General features: G+C 38.3%; 2 long non-coding RNA genes and 1 other non-coding gene across 4 annotated transcripts; 1 reads left to right on the top strand and 2 right to left on the bottom strand.

The window, feature by feature from the left end:
- On the top strand, nucleotides 1-12483 carry LOC145656923 (uncharacterized). Its single transcript, XR_014122548.1, has 2 exons — nucleotides 1-95; nucleotides 6154-12483. It is a non-coding gene; the product is annotated as an uncharacterized LOC145656923 (long non-coding RNA).
- LOC113573949 (uncharacterized) lies at nucleotides 5012-22445 on the bottom strand. Of its 2 annotated transcripts, none has more exons than XR_014122547.1 (5): nucleotides 21993-22445; nucleotides 19880-21751; nucleotides 17610-17674; nucleotides 15689-15955; nucleotides 5012-5760 (listed from the first exon to the last, which is right to left on the bottom strand). It is a non-coding gene; the product is annotated as an uncharacterized LOC113573949 (long non-coding RNA). The 2 variants fall into 2 exon arrangements; XR_003410267.3 differs by having other exon boundaries at nucleotides 19880-21607.
- Nucleotides 22446-27001: 4556 nt separating this feature from the next.
- On the bottom strand, nucleotides 27002-27074 carry trnar-ucg (transfer RNA arginine (anticodon UCG)). Its single transcript has one exon. It is a non-coding gene; the product is annotated as a tRNA-Arg (tRNA).
- Between the last annotated feature and the right edge of the window lie 761 nt (nucleotides 27075-27835).

The following is a 27835-nucleotide window of genomic DNA, read 5'->3' as shown; positions in this document are numbered from 1 at the left end:
CAGCCATAATTAATGTTGTTAATGCTTTGATGATCCCAGTTTCATAGTCTCCACCAGCGAATGCATCCTAGATGGAGGAGTAGATCAATATTGGGGTAGGCCATTTACTACGCTTATGATTGTATTGCGATTATGTTTCTCATAAACCTATTTCCCCTTGTGTCAGTTTTACCTATTGTTCTTTCGTATCATGTTAGCTTCTGCTGCTAATCATTTTTCCTATTACGGAACTTCAGGCTCCGAGAGCAGTGTATATGCCTTTGTTCGTGTTTCTGCCTAGAGATGTCGCCTTTTCCCACTGTTCTGATATGCACGAGTGTTAGTTAATAGAGGTGCCTTATGGTGTAAGATCAATGATCGAAATCCTTATTGTGTCTTTATTTTGGAAAACATTAGTAAACATACATGTGACTTTCAAATGAGATTAGTCTATGCTCGTATTAGTGCAGAACATGGATACTAAAATGTCATTTCATATTTTCCATTTAACAAAGAGGCAGGTCGAACGGACGCAGGCGCGCTGACGCTTTCCTCACAGTCGAGTAGATTTCAGCACCCAATAATATAATTTGTTAAGGGTGCGATACCAAAATTAATTCACTTTGTGTAGTTTGTTTAAAACATGTTAGAATTATTGGTTCATACGGCATTATTATTATTTTTATTATTGTGTGTGTGTGTGTGTGTGTGTGTGAGAGAGAGAGAGAGAGAGAGAGAGAGAGAGAGAGAGAGAGAGAGAGAGAGAGAAATAGCGTTCTTATTGCAAGTTTTCCTTCTGTTTCTGCAGGTGATATGATTAGCTTGGTGGTTGAAAACAATTCTAATAATATGGAGGCATTGCTTATTAAACTATAAAAGAAAATGCGTAGTCTAACAGTGCCTCCCTAAACCTGCCAAATAAGGAGTTCTAATGATGGTCTGAGGCGACATTAATGCCTAAAACAAACTGTAGAGAGATGTGACTGAAGCAGCCAGGGGCTTAGGATATATTAAATTACCATGATTAAGAATTTAGGCATGGTTCAGGCCTGTTGGAGAGGCCGGGGAGTCTCGAAGTGGTGCTATTCATCTCTGGGAAAAGGGGTCAGGAGGTTGAAGAAGTTCACAGGACCCGATTCCATTCTTATGCTAACATATAGTAGAGACTCTAATGCTTACTGATTTGGAAGACAGAAATGATTCCACAACAATTCCAGGCCCTCAGTGGGTATACTGGCTGCTCTGCAGCTAATTGCAACCTCACATTTGGGAATTCACAGTTCCGCACTTTCAATGCAAACTCCACGAGCTGAGGGGTTTTAGAAGCAAGCATCCTGTCTGTTATTGTTTTTGTTGTTGTTTTTGTTTTGTGTGTATGTGTGTTCAACTGATGATATTTGGCAGTGAAATCATACAGCCAGAGATCATTTTCTAACATGGAACATATGCCATCACGAGGCCTACATTACCCGTCTTTAAGCTTCTGTTCATTTTGTTCTTTAAAGCTGCATTTTTAAATGCATCAAAGATCGTTATTTAATCGGTCCATTACAACAATCATAACAGTAACACAGAATATGACTAACACTAATAGGTTGTTTGGTTCTGTAAATGAACCCTGAATGCTTTTTAGTACAATAGATGCTATTTATCTCCTTATGACAAGCAGAAAATCTGACCAGAATAAATGAATGAATACAAATGATCATCGTGCCACGTGACAGGACACCTGCGGTCAGGCGTGCACAGGAGTTCTCTCTTCTTCAGTTTTATAAACCAATAAACACTAAGAGTTGGCATACAAGATCAATATAAAATTAAAAAGAAAAGCAAAAAATTGAACAGTATAAATATATTTGGAAAATATTTGGGATTTGTAATTAAATAATGCTTAAGGGGTATTACCCTGCGCATAAATGAGGCTATGGATTTATCTGCAGAATATATCCCATAAAGTAGATTTTTTTGCCATAAATTTGTAATTAGATATAAGTCTCAATCATGATATGCAGAACCACACCAACACTGGATCGTCACTCGTTTTTGAGAGTAGGCTGAACGATGCCTCGAAACAAAATGCAATGATATGGCAAGGAAATCATTTCTGTTAACTTAGATCATTAGCCATTGGGGAATAGCTGGAAAACCCACTTAAACCCTGATAATCACCCCTGACCTTGGGGCATCTGTGGTTGACCCTCAAGAGATTGGTGATGACAACTCCCCAATACTGACATGCTAAACCACCAGTGCGTCCACTTTCTGCCACAAAATTCCAGTGAAGTTAAATGGTCTAACAGGGCTATTGTAACAAAAATGAGCCAGTAAAGGTGAGTCACAGCATAATTAGAATAATGATCTGAATCTGAGTAGGCCTCTTAATGTTTTTTTATTTACCAGAAGCAACGTGTTTTATACGTGTGGCATTAAAGGCAAAACAGAATAAGACATATTACAACTGAAATAGGTAGGTAATGAGATTAATTAATTTCTGGTCTGTAATTAATTTTTTGTCATTTGCTGTGAGATTAACAAACATACATGAGGATTCCGATGAAGAGGATATGACTCACCACCGCACGTGCCTGGTCAGTTCACTGAGTCGAGCCTTACTGCCCCTCTATAGAGAGGTCACCACCCTCAACGCTTCCTCATAACCGCAGGGGTCATGAGGGCAAGTCGATTTTGTCAACGGAGTTTTGGCTTTGATTTACATATACGAGGCTATTTTCTACAGTTAACTGCTGTGATGCTATTCGGTGAATATAAGATGAGATTTAGATACTGACAGAAGGTGGCATTCGAGTTAAAAATACTGTTACCATATTTTAAGATTGTTAAAATGAGTTAAGATTTTAAACAATCTAATGCCAAATATGGATAAAGAGGGAAATCTTTGTTATCAGCCTGAATAATTTTAAATGCACATGTGATGTCACCACCAAACACAGGCGTTATTAAATGTTTTTAAATGGGTCTATTTATTTATTGTAAATTGCTAAAAGAATAACTATTATACTGCCACTGACAGTTTTATCTGTTCAGCTCATGATATTTGCTCTGTGATTTACCATAAGTATTCTGTGAAAGTAAAATTGCTAAAAGAACGCTAAATGTAAAGTGAAAAGAAAAAAATAACTATTTTATTTGAAAGAGAAAAAACTTTAATAGTGCTCTTAATTATACTAATCTCGCAATCCTGTTAAAAATGTGGAATCTATAATATTAAACTATATGTAGCAGGACAAAATGAGAATAAGCCATTTTACATTATGACTTTACATTATGAATTTCAAAGTTCAAGGGAAATGTCTGCTCTATTGATTTAAACTGACTAACTCAAAAATTGTATGCAATCCCAGCAACTATTGTTTATACATCCAAGTCTAAGGTTTATTCACATGATTAGTTAGTAGAATATTATGTGTATTTGTATATGTACCACCGTTGGCTGGTTTTCAGTTTAGTTTGCTATCTTTGCTGTGTCACATTACTTTTTGGACATGTGTAGTTTTTACATTAACTAGTATTGTTACATTAAACCTCAGAGCATATTGTAGGCCTGCATGTTCCTAATAACTTTGGAATACCTCCTGAAAACTATCAAATGGTCAGACATTTTTATAGAAAAATTCAACCACATAGCCACTGACAAGAGCAGTTAACCTAATGAAATTCATTATTATTACTGATCATTATTAATTTTCCAAAGCAGTTAACAGATTTCCTAATACACCAATGGGCTATCTGCTCTTGTTATATTTTATGGCATTAAAGAATAGCAGTAGGTTCCTGGTTTCAGTGAATGGTTAAGGCATAGATATTCAGAAGAGTTACTTTTTTCCGAAGTATGTCTTCGTGTGTTCAGATACATTGCTGTTTCATGTTAAAATTGATTTCGTTTATTTAGATGTTTAAATAAATATATATTTAATCCGTCAAAGATCCCTTTTTTCGAATGTTTGATCCGTTTGCTCTTTTCTAGTGTGCCTTACTTATTTTTCATTATCAAATGGTCCCTATAAGCTCAGTCAAAAGAGGCATCATCAGATAGTGTTCTTCATATTGAAAAAAAGAAGAAAAAGATATGCCTCTGTAATCTGACACTGTTTGTTATGCACCTAAAATAATCTTTGCAACGAGCAAATCCAACCAAGAAGGTGTGAGTGTGCCATTAAAATTAAAATTGATTGCACTTTCTGTCAAATGAATTTGTATAAATATGTACATATATGTTTGAGATGCTGATAATTATGTAAATTGTTGGATTCTTGTATAGTTTGTGTTCAGAGTATTTTAGTGGCTTTAAAATTATACCATTTGTGTTAATTGTATAGTCCACTAGACCAAATGTTTTGATGAAATGACCTGAAATATATAAAATAATTGAATTTAGAACATCTGCATATTTAGAATGGACTTACTGTAAAGATGATAAATTATATCAGGAAACTGAATCCTAGCTTTAATAGTATAGTAGCAATATTTTCTATTCACAAATGTATTTATAATTAAAGAAAAAAAAATAAAAATAAAATTATATATATATATATTCAAAAAACCAAAAAGATTGAGAATTAAGAAAAAACTAAGCACATTAAATTGACCTCTTCAGGACAAATTAAATATCTGTCACTTTTTAAAATTTTTGTTCATTCATCACAAAAAACAGCCTATTTTATGTGACATGAACATTACTAGCAGATCATTCTTGCATATCCAGGGTGCTAGTATGAGAGTTAGTAGCTGTCTGCTCACTGCTGTTCCCACTGTTAGCCATACTGCTATCTCTGTTGCACCCTTAGAGATAGCCATTGCCATGGGGTTACCCATAGTTGGTGAAATGTTCATTTAATTTTGATGCAATCATGCTAGAGTAGGTGTAGGCAAGTTGCTGAATAAGAAAATTGTGTGCCTTAATGTACTTTGTGAAATATATACTAAGGATGCCCAATGCGTCAAGCTATAACCATAGCACTGAGTTCTGCAAAAGCTGAGCTGGTTATGGAAATAACCACTTGGCTCATATATATCAGTTTCATATTGAGCAAGTTTATTGACTCCATTTCATACATCACTGAATAAAGTATCAAGCACAAATCACACTGCTAAACAGGAGAAGAACCAGAGAAGTTATAGCTTTTCATTTTTTTCTTCAGTGCATGTGTCAGAATAATATCCTGATTATTAAGCAAAAAGCACCATTTCCTGTCGAGCTGAAATTCCTCAGTGAAAAGGCAAGTTGTAATGGATATAATTTTCATCATGGAATGACATACATTTCATTTAGTCGCAAAGACATTAAAAGCACATTTAAAATGGGGGAATATAAATGACTGGTGCATTCATTAATACTGTACAGTACAGTCTATTAATAGATGCAAACTACTCTTTCACTGTAAACAGTTCACACATTAAGGCACATTCTTATCTGCTAGTATTCTGGGCAGACTGAACAGATCATAAAATACCTTGTACCTTACGGATACAATATACAGCTTAGAACAAAATAGTTTATAGTTTAGAAGGTACAGAGTGTATAAAATATACTATTTTATACAGATTGTTCATGGAACTAAACAATATTTTGCCAGCATTTGAATTGTTTTTAATGACCTCTATTAATTAGTGAGGATCTGTCATTAGCTATCAGAAACTGGAATGGCTTTTCCATTTGTTTCCTAATTCAAAACATTGGACGATGATGTATTGATTCTGAAACCAGATATAATGGCATTGATTTCCAATCAGCTGGGTGTCATCATTGACAGGAGTCTGGTTCTAGAAAAAACAAAACAAAGAATGACACAGAATGAGCAATCATTTTTACAGTTTTATACTCCAGATAGCAACCGTTACCCATCTATATTGGGATCACAGAAACTTGAATTCCTTGTAAACACCACAAGCCAACACTTGAGATTCTGAACAAAATCAGTAGTATTTTGTTAAAAAGCACACAAGACAAAATTCACATTTTTAAACATTTGAACATTGCATTTCTACATCACAAAACCCTTTATGTTTGTGCTGTAACCCCACAACTAAAGTCTAACTAACCCTGCAACAAAAGCCTAAGCACCTCTAACTTAACCAAAGAAAATGCCTGATTAGTGTGTTACGTCCGCACTTGTGGCTATGGAATGACAACCCCGCAATCGGTTTTCTGTCTAGTTCTAGACTGACGCAGTGAGTTTCCCAGAGCATCGGGCTGCAACAGGAAGAGCTGCTCTCTGATCGGAAGAGGAACATGTGCAGGACATGACATGCAGTTGTCCCCAGAATGAATACACTCTCTCTCAGAGAAGACTTCAGACTTCATGAGTCGTGATGCGTGGGTGGTGACTGATGAATTTGTGTAATGCACGAAAAGCTTCCTCCTCTTTTAAGAAAATACTGATAATGTGTGTTGACAGTGGTAAATTGGGGAATATGACACAGCAAGAAATAGAATGTCAATGCATACTTTACTCAAAAATGAAAGTTTGGAGTTTGTTGGGAGAGCAAGATTGAAAAATATGTACATGTTTCAGCTCAGTTTGAATAATCTATTTTCAGGTGTGAATTTGCGTTTATAGTTCATGCATCTCATCTAGTCTTCTTTGAAAAAAAGATTGTGAATATTATATAACATTCAGATAAATAAAGCTACATTGTAAATAAACTGCAAACTTCTCACATTGTACCCTCTTGCACCATTCCTACATGAGATGATACTTTTAAGAATTTTTCGATATAGTTTTAATATTGTTTAGTATGGTCAATACATGTCCCATCTGCCAAAATGGCAGAACTCATACTGCATGAGAAGAACAATTTATTTATTTACAGTTCCTTCCTGTTTGCTTCACAAAGTCATAAAAATCCCTGCCACACCTCATCATTCTTACAATTTGTGCACGAGTACTGTGTAGTGGTGCCATTACCAATTTTTTCAAATTATATGTAGAGGGGCTTCTGGACAATTTAATCCCTCCAGGAGACTTTTTCTGTTAATTTTCACCCTCTCCCTTCATTGAAGCACCCTTTCTCTTTCTCTGCCTCCACAATGTGGGGTTTTCTTTTTCTTTTTTTATGTTCCCTCATATCGTTTTTTTCCCCTCCCCAGCTCCCACCCCCAAGCCCTCAGACAGCATGCAGCTTATGCAAATCATTGGCCTTTTATTCTCAGTACTCGTCCTCCAACTTGAATGAGACCTCAAGAAAACACACACACACACTGTTGTGGGTGGACAACACCACAACATTCTCTTTCTCAAAAACATTCTTGCCAGCTGCTGAGCATGCACACATACACCTGGCTAGCCTTGGGTGCTAAGTGCTAATCTGTTACACTATCAACAAATAACACCCTCACTGTAAATACACAAAAGCCAATCAGAGAGCAGGAGCAGTTCACCACATCTCCATGCCCTGTGGACATGCAAAATGCTCAATTAGTCTGCTATGTTCATTACACACTAACAGCAAAAATTATTTGCATTAAGAAAAAGAAAGTACTTTCACAAAATATACCTATGTACATCTTTTTTGAGATCATAGTCTTTTATTCTCAAATAATGCAGTAATTTGTGTTCAGTTTAGTCCCTGCTTTTGGAATCTGAGGAGGAGCCTGAGGTCAATACTAATTTCTATAGCTTTGTCACCACATCAAACGACGACCTCTCCATCAGCCTCCAGTCAAACTCATGTAACATCAATGGCGTGGATCTCATTAATATAAACATTTAGAAAAAGCTAAGCATCCTCCCAAAACACACAGACTGGCCACTGGCAAACAGAGGAAAGACAGAAAATGCAGGAATCTCTGACAGGCATGGGGTATCTAATAGTCTCTGAGCTCCACTGTGTTTCTAAGAGCCAATCAGGCATATTATAAAAGTGAACTTGCAGCAGGGGGAGTTGGTGTGTGTGTGTGGAGGGGACTGAGTGGATGGAGGTAGACTAGACACTTAATGCTGGGGGGTGGGGGGGGGGGCTGTTTACCAAAGTCACTGAGAGACAGAGAGAGGAAGGGAGGGCCTGATGAATATAAAGTGCTCGTTGCAACTGACATTCCCAGGCTCTGAAATACACACACACACACACACACACACACACACACACACACACACACACATTCTGTGTGGTTTTGCCCAGCTGCTAGGGGTAGTGCGTGTGTGTGTGTGTGTGTGTGTGTGTGTCTGTGTGTGTGTGTGTGCGTGTGTAGAGGTGGGTGATGGGGTTACCAGCCTGACTTCCCTCACACACTTTGACAGGCCGTCCTTTTCACCAGTGCATTGCTGGGTAGACCAGGCCCCTCTCCCTTAGCAACTGCACAGAGTTGAGAGCCCCCCAGACAGCCACCAAGACGACGTGGATGGAGGTGGGAGGGGGAGATATGGGGGGAGGACAAGTTCGTGCAGTTGGATGAAGTACCAGTCTGGCTTGCTGTGACTAGACTTCCCTGCAAGGCAGTGAACTTGAACTTGACTCTGACGCGGACTCTCAAGGATCTCTACACAGTGTTGAAACAATTGTATTTATTTGCATATAATTTAAGGCTTCTTTGTAAATATAATGAGAACTGGTTTCTAAAGTAGCAGGTTGTGTTCCTGTAATAAATTTCTGGTAGTGATGGTTACAGGAAAATAACCTGTTCTTATTTTCTGATAACAGAGACATGGTCTTTAGTTTGATATTTGTCACTGCATTTATTGTTACATTTCTTGATAATTCTTTTTGAAATCGTTGTCTCCCTCAGATAATGCAGTGACTGATGTGCAATTTAGTTCTTGTTTTAAAAATTTGAGCAGGAGTTAAAGGTCAACTCTAATTTATATGGCTTTATCACTTTGTAACATTCCAGAACATCTCAATCAGCCTCTAGTCAGACTGATCAAAAGTCCACCTAATGGGGCTAATTAATATGAAGACAGAGAGAAAAGAAATGTATATTAAAGAGAACAAAGACTTTTTAAAATGACAGGATGGCAGGGAAAAGATTTAGGTTATATTATAAAATTTTTTGCTTCAAAATGTCAACCTCGTTATATATCTGTATTGGTGGGGAGAATTTAAAGTGAAAGATCTGATTAATGATTTTATAATTGAATGGACCTGATTACAATGGACATTTACACCTTTAACATTTTTATAGAACAATCCGCCTAATTTCTAAATACACTACATAGTATGTAGCATGTATAACTACAGTCAGCCTCCAGTAACATAGAAAGTCAACAGGCATTTCAGTTCTTTTAACCAGTTCTGTTCCTACAGTAATGTTCCTGATGGAACCTTACAGCACAGTCATGCTAAATTCAAAATACACTAATATGTAGCTGCCATGGCTGGTGTCCGCCACACAGAACAGAGTGTGTGCGGTGACCAGGGATAACCAAGAACCAGGAGAGAGCTCCCACGCAGCCTCTCTGTCTAGTGAGGTTCTTTTTGCTGCCTGTTATTCCCTAAGCCCAAGTCATGTTCAGGAATCCCCCAGGCTTTTGATGGCCAATCGGACAGGGAGTGGGTCAAAGAAAGGGGGCAAAGCCATATCAAAGCTCCCCTGTAGTCGATACACAGCTGAGAACAACCCTTCTCGGGATAATCGTGTTTATCCTGAGATTAAGACAGTGAATCCGCAGCCAAGGTAAGCCACATGGGAGAAAAATGGACCTCAACAATAAAACTCACAGTGCTCATAAATGATTCTCAGAAATGGCTCAACAAGAGCACGTGGACATATCACTGTCACAGCCACGAGTCATGAGGAGAGATTCTAATATTGTCTGTGGTATTTCTACCACAACAATATTCTGTGATGTGTATCTAGAGTGCATATTCAAAAAGTGACGACTTATTAAATCTTAAATCATATGTCATATCAAGCATAAATGAAGACACAGAAATACAGCAGCCATATTGAGGTACCCAGTAACACAATAACACTTACTTTGGCTTAGTTTGGTTAGTGTCAGCTTGTCATTTCCATCTTGTCATTTTCAACATGAATCAAAGCAGAAATGAAAGCAGATTTGCCCATTTACAGTAACCATGTACTAGATATTAGAATTCTTCATTTAAATATATTTTAATTAAGAAAGGTAAAGTATATTCTAAGGTACAGATAAACTATATGATAACCTAAATGTTCTAAATACGGCATATTCTGAGTGAACAAGAACTGTGATGCTTTTTGATAGAGGACATGAAGGATGACGTGAAGTGGGGGCAGGACGCAGGGGGTTGGTGTCTAGAAACACAGTACGTATGCCAGACAAATATTCCCACATAGTCAACTCCCATAAGTCTCTGCTATTAGCATGCCAGCTGCAGCATCTGCCACATGGGGCCAAAGGCAGGGCCAGACAGTAAGACCCCTCCCCCCTCCACACACAGCGGAACACAGCACCCATAACCCCTCGGTGCACACTCGTGGGTCTCCACCACGGCTGCTCTCACCACCCGCATGCTAGCCCTAGGCACCACGCGGCTGGAGTCAGCGCGTTCATCCGACCACACCGGGCCTCGTTCACCACATAATCCTGTGCTTTCAAGGGGAGTGAGCATGAAGGCACAGGTGCTAACGCGGTTTGGGTTTCTGTCTTGCAGTATCTCTGTCAGTGTGTCGCTCTCCCTCCACTGAGATTTTCCTGTCTGCGGGCACCTTCCCCCCACCCCACCCCCTGTTTCTGCCCTCAGTTTTTCATTGTTTCCTAGTGAAATACTGTCCCAGCTCCTGGTGTAAACTTTCACTCTCTTTCTCTGTGGTTCCGGGTATCACCGCCTCCATTTTACTGAGTAATATATTGTAATGGAGCTTTAATTAATTGCTCGCCCAACTGCTGTGCCCTCGCAGAAGGGGGAAGAGTGACAAACTGTCTGTTCAGGACTGGACTGTTAATCTTTTGCTGGATCTCACATTCGGAAGCACGATTTATTGCAATTTCTGTTAGTCATGGCATGTGCACTGAATAAAGTATTGCTATTCCCTATCTAATTTCTTGCATGCCAGTTAATGCCAGCTGCTGTTTACATCACATTACACACACTGTGGAATAGAAATGAGTGAACGTGGGAAGTCTCTGGACCGCCGCCGAGACATACATACAAGAGCATGCACACAACGTGACGGTATGCCCTGCAAGAACTGTAAGCCTTCCACACAGCAGAGCAAATTCTTCACCATTGCATCCACGCAGTGTAAAGACATCGCCCTACATTACGGTGCACATGCACGCCAACGTGCAGATGGTTGCGAAATCCCTGCTGCTTCTCCACATCAACACAGACAAACACACATGCGCCAGTGTGGGCACCAGTGCACTTCTACACACACACACACACACACACACACACACACACACAGACACACACACATACACAGACACACACACACACACAGAGGGGAGAAAAGGGCTCCCTCATTTTTTTTCCTCAGGGATAGTCTCTCAGGGTTCGGGTGCTAATTTAGGCATCTGGCTCTGTCTGAGTCTGAGCATCTTTCCCAGTCTTGTGCCTCCTCTGTCTCTCACACCCTGTCTATGCTGACAATGGTGGGAAAAGGGGGTACTGTGGAGCCACGTCGAGAGCCCCCCCCCGACCCCCCACCCCAACAATACTGCCATTGTAGTGGAGAGAGAAAGATCAGAATAATAATGCAGCATCGTCCCAACAGTTTACCAACACACTGCCCAGTACTGCACGTCTCTCCTGTGCGCTTCAGCCAACCTTATACCGCAGTACGAGGGCAGCTGGAGGGCACCGTGTGACCAGGAGAGTGTGTTTGTCGTGACATTTAAGTTGAGACCTGGAATCATTGACTCTCTTGACACCCCCCCCACACACACAACATTACACATATAAGATACTCTTATAAGATAATCAATCCCCATATGAGTTATTTTAAAGCTCTGTTTACTTAATTCACAAAATGGAAATTACATCTATACCTACAAGTCCACCCCTACCACTGTTTACTGCATAAAACTATTCTCGGGAAGAACCCCTGTAGCATTGACCTCTACTATGTCTCTAAGATCTTCAGAGATCACAAGTCAGTCCAAAATAATTCATTACTCAGTTTTATATGTGCATATTTTTAAAACATAGAACACTAGTGAGCTGATTCAGTTCACTTAATGAACACTTTGAATACACCTAAATGAAAACAAAGGCTCTGCACAGTTAAAAAGACAAGACGCAGTCCAGGTGGCTCTTTAAGTAGTCACCTACAGCCCAGCAACATTCAGAACACTGTTGTAGTCAGAACAACAATATGAATGCTCAGTTCACACAGAAAGAAACAAAAACCACTGCCTTTGTATGTGAAATTGTGAAAAATCTTGAAAAAGGCTCTAAAAAAGGCACAGCTTCTGTAGATTATTTTCTTGATTCCATGCCATTATGAGATATGTATTCTTTCGGAAAAAAAAAAACAAAAACAAAACACACACACACACACACACACACACACACACACACACACACACACACACACACACACACACACACACACACACAGATACACACACATTACCCACAGGATACAGATATATTTTACATTGGTGAAAACTATAGCAGTTAGCATTAAACCACAGTAACAATGCTCATTTTGAATTGTGATTTGCATATAGAAAACTGGAAAAATCTGGTATAGGATTGGCACTGTGCCAAGTGGCATAATTAACACTTTTTGCCTGTGCTCCACAGCAGTCACATTATGCTCTGACAAACATCCACTCCCCCTGCCAGTGTCCTTATTCTCTCTCTCTCTCTCTCTCTCTCTCTCTCTCTCTCTCTCTCTCTCACTCTCACTCTCACTCTCTCCCACTCTCTCTCGCTCCCCTACTCATTCTTCAATATGCAAAATATCGTTTGCAGAATAAATTCACAAGTAAAGTACATTTTTTTTACTGCTATCACATTCAGATACTGTGCAGGCATACCTTATCTTTGTGTGAGCTACTGCACAGTTCTATAAACCCGTCTTACACAGGCTCTAAAGGTCTTACATGAAGCTCTAATAAGAGATGCAAAGTGAAGAGCAGACCCCTCCCCCTCCTAGGGAGACACACTCCCTAATTAGAAAACAGCTATTAAAGGCACAGATCCCTCGTTTCTGCAAGGTGTTTTGTCCGCAGACAAAGCTGAAAACAAATGTGCAGTGTTGTGTCAAGTACAGGCCTGCAGAACCACAATTCAAATCCCACAGAGGTACAGAGGAAGATTCTAAAACATTCCATTTATTCTGCGTTTGTGTTTGTAGTTACATGCAAATATTTTAATGTTGCCAAAACACAATGATGCTATTTTGAGTCTGAGGTTTGTGTTGAATAGGTTCACTGCTGAATCTTGATCCTCTTGTGTAGGCCTAGGGGAGGTTCTGAACTGCATAACCATCTCTTATTTACACGTATGACTTTTTTAGAACATGTTGTGCTATGCTGGTGTATAATGCATTCGATTGGGCATTCTAACAGTCTCTTGTGCATTTACACCTATTATGGACACACTGTAGCCTATTCACACAGTCTACCACCGGGTGCACTTACGCTTCCCAACCTGCTTGCTAAATCTGTGTGCTCCTCGACGTCTGTGACATTACTGTTACAAAGGCGGCTCATTTTGTTCTTATTTATCCGTACATGTATACCCATAACGCATAATTTTAAAGACCCTCAACGCAAACGTGCGAAATGCTCGTTTAAAGTTGACAGACAAAACGGCGCGGCGTGACGCCTCGGTCTGAACTAAAATGATGCTGCGCCTTTAATTGGGGGCTCGGTCCTCTCTGTTCGTTCCTATGCAATTATGTTAATATGCGGATCTAGTCTTTTTCATTAACACGCAGCGGTTGTATCATTGTTTCTTTCTTTTTAAACCCTGCTACACGAAGCGAACAGCAGTGATTCTACGTTAATTCATGTTCTCTAATAGATTCGATATTGGCAAACCGTTTGTGAAATTGATTATATATATATATATATATATATATATATATATATATATATATATATATATATATATATATATATATATATATATATATATATATAGTGACTTTCATATGCATACTCATTTGAATCAGCTGTTTAAAGATTAGCCGTATGGTAAGGTAATCGTTGATTGCGGTGTTTTTTGGGGAATAACGAGACCATATTAGACAGACAAGGTCCAGCGTTCAGTAAGTATGCAAATGTTTATTTCTATTCAGATACAGAATATTTTAATGTCTTTAATAATTAATAGCTACATGACGCATTCGTTTGTTCATTCGACATTGCATTGATCCTGCATATTTAAATCCTCATTCGTCATGTTAATTTTGCTTAAAATCTCAGACCGATTTATCATCAGGAAATAAACATTCTTATGTTGACCCCTCCCACGCCAGCATTTAAAGTATTAAAACAGACAAATGGTAATGTTTGCATTCCACCAGCAATCGAAGTGAGGACGGTAGTGACCCTTTAATGCCACATATTATGATATGCCATCCCATTTTCAAGACAATACATGCTGCTCTGTGCAGTTTGGAGGCCTATCTGAAACCCTCTCTCTTTTCCCATCACCTGGTGAATGGAACCCCAATCAAGCTCTTAGCCATACATCCTCCTTTTAAACTGCATGCAGGAAAAAAAAAAAAATCTTTGAGTGAGGCCAATTACACTGTATTCACAGTCTGGCCGTGGATGTTCCATGTCTGCTAGTGTTAAAAGACAGTAGCATTTGAATGCTCTAACAGCGGCCTTGAAACCATTGCACTATATTTATGAATGTGGTCAGAATGTGCACCTCCTCGTTTTGTACTCCATTAATAAAGAGTAAAAACTAAGGCTCTTCAATAATGGGGCCAAGAGCACTTCACCAGGGGTTCACTCTGGTTCACAGGTCAGGAAGATACCAGGGCATATCAATGACTTAACTGAATGATGAAAGCAACGTAATTATCTATTATGATTTTTTAAGAGTAGCTTTAATTGTCATCAAAATGGATAAAGAAAGCTTTTTCTTCGTATTTAAAAGAAGTGACCTTTTTTTCTGATATGACATTTGTCTTATACACATTTTGCTTTTTTCCTTTATGGTTTTGGTAAACTAACCTAGGTTGATTGTAGATAAATATACTTAATTATGAAACTCATAGAGTTAAAATTACTTCATGTATCCATCACATAACCATAACCATCACACGATCCTTGCATTAAAAATAACTGTAAGCATAATTTCATAGTTTGTTGAAAATTAGACAGACAATGTGTTTGTGTGTTGTGGTGTTGGGATATATACGCTAGTATGTGCATATGTGTGGCATGTGTGAGTATAGATTGCTCTTTGTGTGTGAATAGTACATGTTCAGACTACAATAATGGGTTGAAGAAAACTGCTCTGGTGAAGACCTGTCAGAGGCAACTCTTATATCCAATGAATACATGGTAACAACCAACATGGTCATTGCTCAAGGTGCACCAAAGGCAAGAAAAAATAATGCAATGTAGCCCACCAGCACGTTCTGACCGTGTCGAAAGGAATATGCATCAAGCTCCCCTCCATATAATTGCTCCCCCCACCCCAACCCCACCGCATTTGCATTTGGAATGACCTGTCAGGGTAATTGGCACGATGGGCACAGCCAATGGAGAGATAAAAGTGAGCTCAGAGCTTTGCCCTGAACTATGAATAATGGCCAATGCTCAGCCTAATAGAGGCAATGATGCAAACCTACCTCATGCCAACACAGCCATTTTAGGAAACAAGCAGGCAGCTTCTCCATCAAGATGGCTTCCCATCCTCACAGCCCCCTCGTTCAGGGCTCCAATCTTCCAGCATCTGGGGGGTGTGGGGGAGCAACCGTGGCAACTGGCAGCCTCTTTGTCCCCACTGGCACACAAGCTGCCTCTAGCTCGTCAGTTTTTTTTTTCCCTTCTCTCCCCAGCCCCCCTCTCTGGGGGCATGCGTGGCACCAAACGTTTCCGCTGATGGTGGGAGGAGGCTGGTGGAAGGAGGACAAGAGTTGACCATTATTTTCTATTCTTTCATTTGGGTGGTTGTGCCATTTTTTTTTCTCTGTTGTGCTCCATCAAGGCAGTGTGAATGGCCTGGCAGCCGCTATGGGGGAAACAAGAAAGTAAAGCCCAATTTTAAAAAGAAGCCCCCTTTTATCACTGCCAAAGTAGATGTCATGGCAACTACTGTATAATCTGTCTTTAGAGACAAAGAAAAAAAATCAAGGAAAAAAATAACTGTAATTCCTTTGTATTCAGTGCAAAGCAGCTTCACCATAAAAAAAAAAAAAAACTTCACGTGCTTGGTTTCACCAAATCGTCCTAGTGTAATATCTACTGGTCTGATAAGTAGATTGTGTTGCTCTAATCCTAAATGTAATGATATGGATTTGGCAAAGCCAGATTTTTTTCTTACTTCTTGTATATATTTGCATGGTTTACATGGCAGTTGCAGCACACGTGTACTAAATCAGCTTCACGATCAATTGCCCCTTCCCCCCTTACCCCATAATTTCATCCTATAACCCTTATTCAATTTAGCTGGGTAACCAGTTTAGCTGGAAAAGATCATTGTTAATGAATGATGACAAAATTTCTTTGCTCGCATTAATTTTGCATAACAGTAATATGTAATATGATAGTGACCCATACATTTTTATCATTACGGAGACGGACATATAATTTCCTCTCTCTGATCATTTATCGTATTGAAGCTCTTGGGCCTAATGTCCTAGAGTCATTCTAACTATGCATTCTGAAGCATGCCAAAAGGCCTTTTGAATTCAGTCTCACTCTCTTTGATCTTATCTACGATTCATACAAAATATATTTTGTGACTTTAACATGGCATCACTGAGTTTTGTGCATTGGCTTCAGTTCTACATCATCTAAAAATGTGCCAGGCTCTAGATAGATGATAATAACTAACCTCATGTATTTTACATAAAACTACAAACTTCCATATTACATAATGTTTTGTGCAATAATCACTGGCATGGAACTAGAACAGATGGTCTCTTTCGGCTGTGACCTCTACACTGGAGCGAATGAGTCAAGACGCGCTAAGGCAAGATGGGAACCTGATTTTTTATTTTTGGGAAAATCTGGAAATTTGGCACAACCACTTATGGTGACATGTCAGGAGAGTGATTGTCATCATGGGAAGACAATGTGTGGATAGGTGCATGTCACATATGACAAAATGACATGAAATGGGACATGGCGTGCTCAGGAAACAGTGAATGACAGAGGTTGAGGAGACTGGGACCAGGTGCTGAAGTTGATGATTTCTTCCATGTTCCTCCCTGCCTGGCACAGCTGAGTGCCAAGCGGGATACGGGATGGCCCTCGAACCCACCCATGAACCCGCCTGATCAGGAGACAGATGCAATTGCATCTGGGTCAGGCGATCAATATCAGAAGCGATTTGCTGCTTTGGTATTCTCAGCTGCTCACTGGTAGGAGACACTGGGCATTTGAATGCTGTCAGGAGTGCTCAAAAAAAATTTCCCGTATCAGTACTGTAGTGTAGACCACCTGAAATATTTCAGAGGCAGTATTTTTGTGTTTCAGTAGCTGCACTGCTAATTTTCCACACAACAGCTACTTGCCTCAGTTATGATACATTTTGATTGTGCTTACCAGATGGTATTGCTTCAGTGTGTGGTCCTCCAGTCTCACACAAAGACACCACAGTCAGAATGGAGCTATAGGCCGGGTGGCAATAAGAACACAACGAACATTACATAACATTCGGGACATTCTAAACACATAATGTTTGAAAATAAAATTAGAAAAAAAAAGTGAGGGCAAGTTTAAGATCTTGTTTGCTGATTTCATAATGTCAGGTTTGAAAATGTCCTACAACGCATATATATATATATATATATATATATATATATATATATATATATATATATATATATATGTGTGTGTGTATATATATATATATATATATATATATATATATATATATATATATATATATATATATATATATATAAATCTCCTGTAACGATTTTATTACTTCGCTGTCGCCAAAGACTATTATTTTACGTCTAATAAGTCCTGATGGTATAATGCTAACTTTCTGGTTGAGCCGCTAACTATGACTAACCACTAATGACACCGTGTAATTGACACACAGCGACGGCAGGCCTCGGCCAGTAAGCCTATGTGTTTGCTTCGCTATTGTGTTCGAAAGACATCATTAAACATTTTACAGAGAAACATTATTCCAATGTGATAGTCGCTGCAAGAATGAGACAGCAGCAGCGTTCAACCAAATGTAGTGATAAATATTACTATAATCATATGAATAAATGTAATTAAATAAGGTAATCTGTAAAATTAAATGCTTCCAACAGTTCTCGTGTGTGCGCTACCGTTTCTCCATAAATAGAATGGTTATATAGGTTACTGTGTATATAGGCTACTCTCGCTCACCGAGGTGTGTGTGTGTGTGTGTGTGTGTGTGTGTGTGTAAGAGAGAGAGAGAGAGAGAGAGAGAGACAGAGAGAGAGAGAGAGAGAGAGAGAGAGAGAGAGAGAGAGAGAGAGAGAGAGAGAGAGAGAGAGAGAGAGAGAGAGATATTTTGCGCGCGCAAAAGCCAGTCCAAAAGCCAACTTTGTCTTTAGTTGTGAAAAATCCACACTGGCCACTTCGGGCACAAATCCGTCTCATCGTGGGAAAACCTCGTGCAGGCCTTTCACAAGTCCTTCCGAATCCAACCAATTAGTTAGGACCCTGCTCGAGCCTTTGAGAACCACTACACGCCTATTGAGCGTCACCGTAGGCCTCACTGCTGCGAGTGATGCGCTGTAATATACACTGTTAGCCGAAAGAACGTGGTCGACGAATTTGGTAGCCTACTCGAAGTACAACAGCGGCAGTGGCCTTTTGAATTCTATATAGAGGCAATTAGGAAGGAGAAGTTGAGATAAGGTAGGCAAGACGATTGATTTGTTGCACGGAATATTCAATTAGGCTATGAACTTAAGTAAAGTAAATCACTATAAGTGAGAATGCTTTTGAATAATTTTATATCTCTTTATTCCTAAATCGTCCGTTTTTGTCACCTGTTGATAATGCAGGTAAAGCGCTGGTTCCTCACAGCACTGGAGTGTTGTGTTAAGATGTGAGTTGACGATGCGCTTTATGCTACGACGACTTTCTGATAAGCTTTCTGTTTGATTTTCTTTCTGTTGATTTTCTTTCTCTCTCTCTCTCTCTCTCTCTCTCTCTCTCTCTCTCTCTCTCTCTCTCTCTCTCAAACACATACACACACAGACACATACACGCTCACAGTGGTGTGTGTGTGTGTGTGTGTGTGTGTGTGTGTGCACGCAAAAAGTTTAAATCTATTTGCGATTATAAATGTAATTTCTGAGAAATTAGAACACATTTACTAACAAATAAGATAATGTCAACGCACAAAAGAACGAAACTTTTTTTTTCTGTTAGTTGCCTTTATAGTATTTCAAAAATAATGGTTATATAATCCACCCATCTAAAAACGCACAAGAAAAGGGAAAAAAGACAACTGCCAACTGAAGAGTTTAACGAACTTAAGGTGTCTGTGTATCATAGGTAACTATGAAATAAAAACTAACATTACAAAACTATGAAACAAAAAATATATTTTAGGTCGAAGGTGTAAAATTGATAATACGTTAAAGTTAGTCGTAGGTATTCGGTGTATACTAAATTATAATTATAGACATTATTATACCCATAGCTTAAAGATCTATAGAGTAGGTTTTAACAAGCACATATGAAACGCCAAGAACAGGATAAATCGTATTTTAATTGTGTAGGTTATTGCTGATAGCATACAATTAAAAGGTCTCATGAAACAAATTAAGCTTTATGACTGTAAAACGACTAAAACGTGGATACACAACGTTGCTTACCTGAAGGTAGATCCCCGAGCAGGTGCTCTTTGGATATGTTTGCATATAACTAGCGCAGTATAGGAGACCATTTCTACTTTCGGTTATCTAGCTTTATGACGGCAGACAAACACTCATACAGCTAGATAACCAAAGATAGCAACCGACCCCTTTCTCATGATATGAAACGAGGAACATCTCATAAAGTAGACCTGATAAACAAAGAAAATGTTAAAATGTAAGGAAAGCACCAAAATTAGGCAGTTTGTTTTAATGCACTCTAAACCCCTCTGTTTAGCTATGCACGCGCTAAGAAAATCCCCCATTGCTCATGTGCACATGTACGCGCATATTACTCCCATTTTATTCAACATCACGCGCGCGCCTACATCAACCCACATGCCCAAGCCTGGAACTGCAGTATTCGCTTTGAAGGCGAATGAAAAATGCCCCTTCAGTGTCGTCTTCGGTTAAGACCTGCTTTGAACCCCGGAGTTGTCATTCATTTTGCCCATTTAGACATGAATTGCCCCAGCCGTCTAATAACAACCACAACGATATTATTACTAATATAGGCCATTTCATCAGTGATGTTAGGCTCCAGGCGCTGTGCCTCTAGGCAACCTTTGGCAATCTATTCATCGTGCTTCCGTCACTATTTGCTTCCATAAACTGAAATGAATAAGTTCACGATAAACAAAGAAAACATCCAGTCGAACGGACGAAACAGAAGTCTTCTCAAGGCTAACAGTAGAACTCTGTCCTTTCAACCGAAATGCTTTTACAACAGATTTGCCTGAACTGAGTTATTTCCACATGGCTAATCAGTCTTCCTATCAGTTAAAGTAATAATTAGGCGGTTACAGCCCATACCACAAGGGACCCTATTCACTGTAAAAAAAAAATAATAATAATAATAAAAAAATGTAAAAAAAAGAAACAAAAAGAAAAGAAAAAGAAGTTTGTAACCAGCTAAGATGACTGGCTAATCATCATATGATTTTTCTATAAATTCTAACATTTTAAATAGCTTGTTTTACCCAACATCACGGGTCTTGTTACAGACTTAAATAGGTTTTACTATCTACAGCCGATCAATATTAGTTTTAAGGGTAACGAGTTTTAAAATCTATAGAAGAAAGCACTGATACAACTAACCTGGGCGGGTCTATTTTTTATCTTGCGCCTGTAAATTGGCAGTTGGAACCAACCCCCTAATCATCCCACGTTTCTTTGGAGCGCGCTGAGCGTGTGACGTCATATGGTTTAATTTATTTGTGACTACTTTGTTTACCTGTTGTGCTGCATCTAAATAATGAAACTTTTATAGTGCAAGTCAATACATAGGCTATTTGTGGCCCATTGGAGAGTAGATTGCAATAATTAGAGAACACAGCCTCAACCGTTCATTATCTTGTTAATACATTTATGTGTGATCATAACGAATTTGCACACTAGAGCAATTAATAAGCTATGGACAAGCAACAATGACTGGGTCTTTTTTATCCTAAAGAAATAGAAATGTAGTCTACTAAAGAACCAAAAAATAAAAATCCCATAACACATCTTGTCATATTCTGATCTCCAGGCTTTGGACATCTTTATTTAAATTCAGGATTATGTCACTTATTATTGAACAACATATCTGTAATGAATTCTGTGAAGGCCTGTACAGGTCGTGCATTGAACTTCTGAGCAGGTTTCCGCATCCTCGTGATCTGGTCGCACAGATTTATGGTAGCCTGTTGGCTTTGATTACACTGTATCACATCTTTGTTTCAATGTAACAACAACTGATATTATTTGAATGTATACAGATGACTACATTTGTTTTTCCAAGTTAACCACCCGTACGTTCTTTATCACCGAGTGATTGTCACTCTTCCATCGCATCTATTACCATATAATGTGGAATAAGAGAAAGCGCAAGGGAAAGCATCGTTACCATTTAGTGTGGCCTTGTCTGTTACATTACGGTTCACCAAAAGCAAATGTCTAACATGCATAACTTCGAGTGACAGACAGTTTAGTGACCATACGTAGGCTACCTCAAAATTAGCAAGTGATTACTATCCACAGAGCAAGTAGATCTAAATTTCATAAAAATAAGGGGGGAAAAATTAAAAAAACTTACTTTTCATCATGACGTGCGTATTCCTCTCTGAGATGCTCAGAATGCAGTGTTAAAGCGCTCGTGTAACGGGCACATTTAGATGTTCCGGTGTGTCTGGTGATGAAGATTATGCTGCTCAACTGTAATAACAGCGTACGCACAAATATTCTCTGCCAATAAATAAATAAATAAATAGTCATCGTCAATACAACCGGCCAGCGGGCATTTTCCTCTCAAAGTCCGTAGCTATTCATGCCTCGAATGCCGCCTCTTAAAAGATCCAGTGAAACTGGCAGTTTATTTCCAAGATGGGGAATTCTTCCCTTGAAATCTGGCTACAGCATTCGGCCAGGGTTATAATGCAGTTTACTTTATCTAACCTAACTTAAGTATAGGCTAATCTATCATTCACGCTGCAATCCGTCCTCTGCAGGGCTAGAGCACGCATCCATTGTGGTCCTCCGCGCATGCGATGCTCTCACTAGCTTCGAAGTCTCTAGTTTCAGTCTAAATGCCTCGTCTTCAGTCAGTCCTCTCCTGCAGTGACGTCACCGAAGCAGCAGGCTAGCGAACGACCAATCACAGAGATGCAGATGCGACGAGAGGATGGAGCGTTCTCTCTCTCTCTCTCTCTCTCTCTCTCTCTCTCTCTCTCTCTCTCTCTCTCTCTCTCTCCGCGTCTGGTAGCGACTGTCTGTTCGCGTGCACTAAGAAATGATGTAGCCCCGGTGTATGCAATAAACCAAAACTCGATTGGCTAGTTGTTGTATCCTATCTTTATGAACCTTTATTAAATTGTACGTTTACAAATACTATATTTCATAAATAGTTGTTTTTCATTCCACCTGTTGTCTTAAGGGGAAAATCTATATTTGACCGTATACCAGCCATTACCGAACAAGCTCTAGCCTAAGTAAGATATGATCTCTTTTTTATAGTCAAGTACGTTATGCCATATGTATAAAGAAGTATGTCTCTCATATATATATATATATATATATATATATATATATATATATATATATATATATATATATATATATATATATATATATATATATATATATATATATATATATATATAATATAAGAAGTATAATTCGAAAAAGCAAGACTCTCCTTCAGCAATAAGATGATGTAGTCAGGCGTGAAACTTCATCTGTCTTTTGATTTCGTTTCTTTCTTGTGGTCAAATCACTGACCCCATAGATTTTAACTGTCTATTATTAACAATACTAATAGGCCTATATTTACTGCAAATATGAATAGTCTACTGTTAATACCCATAATCGCATAATGTACAAAATCACATTATTTTATTTATGCGTAGATTGTAGGTTTACAGAGAACTGCACGTAACTGAAAGATCTTACAGATGTCTACGCTTTATGCAGGCCTAATTCGAAATGTTAAACTTCTAACAAACTCGTGTAGGAGGGTATCGTCTTTCTTTTAAATAAAGGCAAATATGGATTTACTAAATGTTCTGTGGAACACCAATATCACCGAGCTTCATTTTAATTTTGAATAAATTCAGTATAGAAGCAGTGCTTATAGTATTCAGTGATAGCTAAGGATTGTCATGCATTCGCTGAAATTAATTTGGGCCACCCTACAGTTTAGTAGTAGGCACAGAGATGCCGTTTGGTGGCATACGTTTGATAAATGGAAGCCTAGACATTTATCTTTATTCAGTCTATTGAGAGTGCATGACATGTAGCTTAAAGTATCCAGTATAAATGTATGGTTTAAAGAATTGTAATAAGCAATTCTCTCTCTCTCTCTCTCGCTCTCTCTCTCTCTCTCTCTCTCTCTCTCTCTCTCTCACACACACACACACACACACACACACACACACACACACACACACACACACACCATGCAGCTTTTTCTTTGGTTATATTTATTTGGCTGAATAAAAATGTTTTAGGACTAAAAATGAACGACAGCAAGGCTGACTGGACAGCCCGATAGCCACGTGGCAGAGGTTCTTGACCCCTTACTACTTTTTTTTTGATGATCAAGTGCTCCGTTTAAGGGTCCAGCCTCTCACTTTAGCATAGGTCATGCGGGTTAAGTGAAGGGCTTATTGTGTCTTTTGACGAACGTGTTTCAGTCTGGTTAGCCAGTTATCCTGTACTACACAGCAGCCTACTACTGCAGCCTACATGCTATATAGTTAAAACCATGTTTGGAAGTGCCGATTTCGCGGTTACGGCTAGTATTGACTCTCGTCTTGAATATTTTTTACCTGACCCAGGAAATGCACGAACAAATTCTCCTAGGCCAATACTAGGCTACTGGCACGAATAACAGCATGGGAATCTTGCACTGGGCGTTTGGTAAGTGATTTGCCCCAAAAGGTTCTAAAAGGCAGTTTACTCTTAAAAATCTTAATTGTCAGAAAAAGAAATTAGAAAAGAAAAAAAAAGAAAACAGTTCATGGTTTGGGTTAAAAATAAGTCTTTTATTCGAAATACACGTCTAAATTGTCTATAGGCTGGAGAGTAAGCTAATTTGCAATAATACGGGACATGGATTTATGAAACACTTACTACAATACTGACCTCTAGAGGCAAGGGTCTCCAAAAGTTTTTTCGTCAAACGCCGTTCTGCGAATTTAAATCTAACTGCTAAAAAATTAGGCTATGTAATTTCCATAGTGGTTTCTACATCTCCACCTTACATGAATCATTTTCCTTGTAGAACAAACAGCCTACTTAAACCATGGTCTGACCCATGATATAGCCTATATATTTAGACAAAACGAAATATAATCTTACATTTCCTAATTATTTGTTATCCAAGTTTCCCTCGCGTTTAAAGTGGACAGCTACAAACACCATTAAGAATACTAAGCAATGATTTTGTCTTTGTTTACTCCCACAGCAACAATTCAACTTTTTAAAATCAACATACATTTGTTGCTTAAGCTCTTCCGTGTGCTCTTCAGACCACACGCTTCCACATATTTAGACATTTGTTCTTCTATTAACGGAATGTTTATCTACTTGCTCTTAAAAATGATGGCTTTGTCTCAGTCAGTCTAAACCACTCAATATTTTTGCTATCGGCCTTGCAATGGAAATTGTGCGTTGCAAGACAATTGCATATTTTCATAGGCTTGCATTCTATGTTACTGCATGAAAAAAAAAACTTTTAGAACTGCGTTTATTAGTATGTAGGTAAAATGCAATACTCTACCAATTTACTGCGATTGTTTTCTTGATGCTTAAGAATACTTAAAGAAAGGTAATAGCAAACTAAAGTCATCTCTGATTTTCTACGCCGTTTTATCATCTCATAATTGTTTTAAACAATATAAGGACAATATAAGCAAAACACGCACGGTTCCTGGTTTATTTGAATGCAAATAATCTTCTTGGCTATAAAATATTTAGAATTTTTGTTTTCTCATTTTACCCATTGCATTTCTCTTGTCTCTGCACAATAATATACAGATACACGAGGCAAGTCTGATTAATAATAAGACATACTAAAAATAGAGTTTGTTCATTACAAATCGTCACTAAATTTGTTTTATTTGATATGCGCGGGTTGTTCAATTATAATGATCTAGTGTGATATTACATTTGCTAATAAAACATCGATTTTGCCGACATTAAAACGAATAAATAGCCTATATCTCGAGTACAATTTAATATAGCAGTTACGGGTGTAACGACGTTAAGTTAAAAAATAAACCTCCATATTTCTCGACAAGGCTCTGCTGTGCAAAAACCATGTGTTTTGCCGTACTGATGTTCTTAAATAATCTACTGGAATTATGCACACACTGTAACTGAGTTGGTAACAAAAGCAGGACAGACGTCGTCTTTTACAGAGATTGTTCATCCATAATAATGTCGATTGATGATAAAATACGAGCAAGCAAGTCTGTTCTGAAAAATATATTTATTAGCTCAAATATTTGAAAACCATATATAAGCCTAGAAAAAAGAAATCAGGCCGATTTTGAAAGACATGCACTTAACACACAATAAGCAAATAAAAGCATTTGTGAATTCGAACGGCCTGCACTGAAAGTAGGTAAAGAGTGACATCTCGTGGATGAACATTACGAGTGCAAGAATGTTGGTTTTTTTTCTTTTTTCTGTGCTTTCAGCTCTTATTAAAGAATGCAAATCAAATGTTTGTATTATTTTATCCTTATTATACCTACGTTGGGTGCATTTATAAAGGTCAGAGTGGCATAAATGCTAAGGATTGAAGTCAAACACTCCAGGGATTGACTTGTAAAATATGAATTATCTATGCTTCAATTGATGTAATTTTATCAAATTGTAATTTCACTTTCACCATCCCTCCAAGAATCAGCAACTGTCTATGCATTTCTTATAAACACTAGCCAGTTATTTTTCTGGGATGATAAGGAGCTGGTGAAGTAGTGAGCATCCTAGAATACCTACACAAGACACTTTCTTTTTCGGCTCTAGGATACTTTACCTGATGGCATTGAGATCTATACAAAGAAATACCATTTCTTTACAATTTTGTGCAACTTGTGAAAAATATTTTGAAAAATTCCAGTATAAATACTTGTTCCTTCCTGTGTGACTGTATTCATCAACCCACTCCAGTTTGGATGAGCAAAACTTTTATTGTATTAAGTAAAAGTTACAAAATTTATTGTATTGCATAATGCATTGCATTGCCTTAGTGTGTTTAAAGGGTGTTGTAGATATCTCACTTCATCTAGAACCTGTCACTTCACTCAAAACAATTATAGTTTACATAAATGTACCGTGTTTTTTGAAGATGCCAGTACATTAAACACAGAAGTTCATTTCTACATCTTAACAGCCTACTGACATTTGTATACAGCTTCATTATACAATAGATATCTTATATACGCAAAGCGTATTTTAACCATGTAATAGTGAAACAGTTAGTATTCTGATTTACTTCTGAAGAATGTAAAGGATGTAAAGGCTTTTATTTTTCTACATAAGCTACTTAAAGTCTTTCTCTAGTGAAACTGAATCTCAACATGAGTGTTGAGAAAAGTGCGACCCCGGCAGGACTCGAACCTGCAATCTTCTGATCCGAAGTCAGACGCCTTATCCATTAGGCCACGAGGCCCACCCAAGATTTAATAAATGTGAACATATTCCAATGCATTTATCGCTATCTTAAACAGTTATCGGCTCAACTAGACTGTAGTATTAACATGATATCTAGCTACATAAGTTAAAAATCCACAAAACCTAGCTTAATGAACGTAGCAATACTCAATAAACTACCACACAAAAACATACAATATTATTTAAATACGAAGTAGAAACAATGGTGGTATCTAGATTATGGGGGATATCATCAACTAACCTAGCGTTAGCTAAACTAACCTCTGTAGGTACTAAATCTGAATGTAGCTACGGTCGAGATTGCTAGAGCTATGCTAATTCTGTCGGGGGTTTTTTGTGTTTGTTTGTTTTTTGCAACAGTATTCAATTTGGAAAAGGTAGGTAGATTAGCTAGTTAACTTAACTAGCTGTAAACCAACTTCCGAGATTCTTTGCTAAAGATGGACAAAGTAATATTGAACGCTCGGCGATCCAGTAGCTATTGCTAGCTAGCTAACCCTACGTTTAGAAAGCAAATCAGTATGATAGATATAGCTAGTTGATTTGATACTGGGTAGATAATATTAAGCAAATAGTTGATCTGAAGCGACAAAGGTATTTGATGCAATTGTCTGGTTAACACGATAATTCGCTGTTGATTCAGTTTATGAGGACTACTTCCCAAATTACGGCCCAGCACTGCAATGGATAACGGTTTACAAAATTTAGGTTCTAATCTTGTGTGGTTCAAAAACTTTCAACTCATTAAAAAATGTCAAA

This window comes from Electrophorus electricus, chromosome 3 (assembly GCF_041902795.1).
Source record: "Electrophorus electricus isolate QZ-2024a chromosome 3, ASM4190279v1, whole genome shotgun sequence".
Taxonomy (NCBI): domain Eukaryota; kingdom Metazoa; phylum Chordata; class Actinopteri; order Gymnotiformes; family Gymnotidae; genus Electrophorus; species Electrophorus electricus.
The sequence above is the reverse complement of the archived record's forward strand: the minus strand, read 5'-3'. Positions and strand labels throughout refer to the sequence as shown.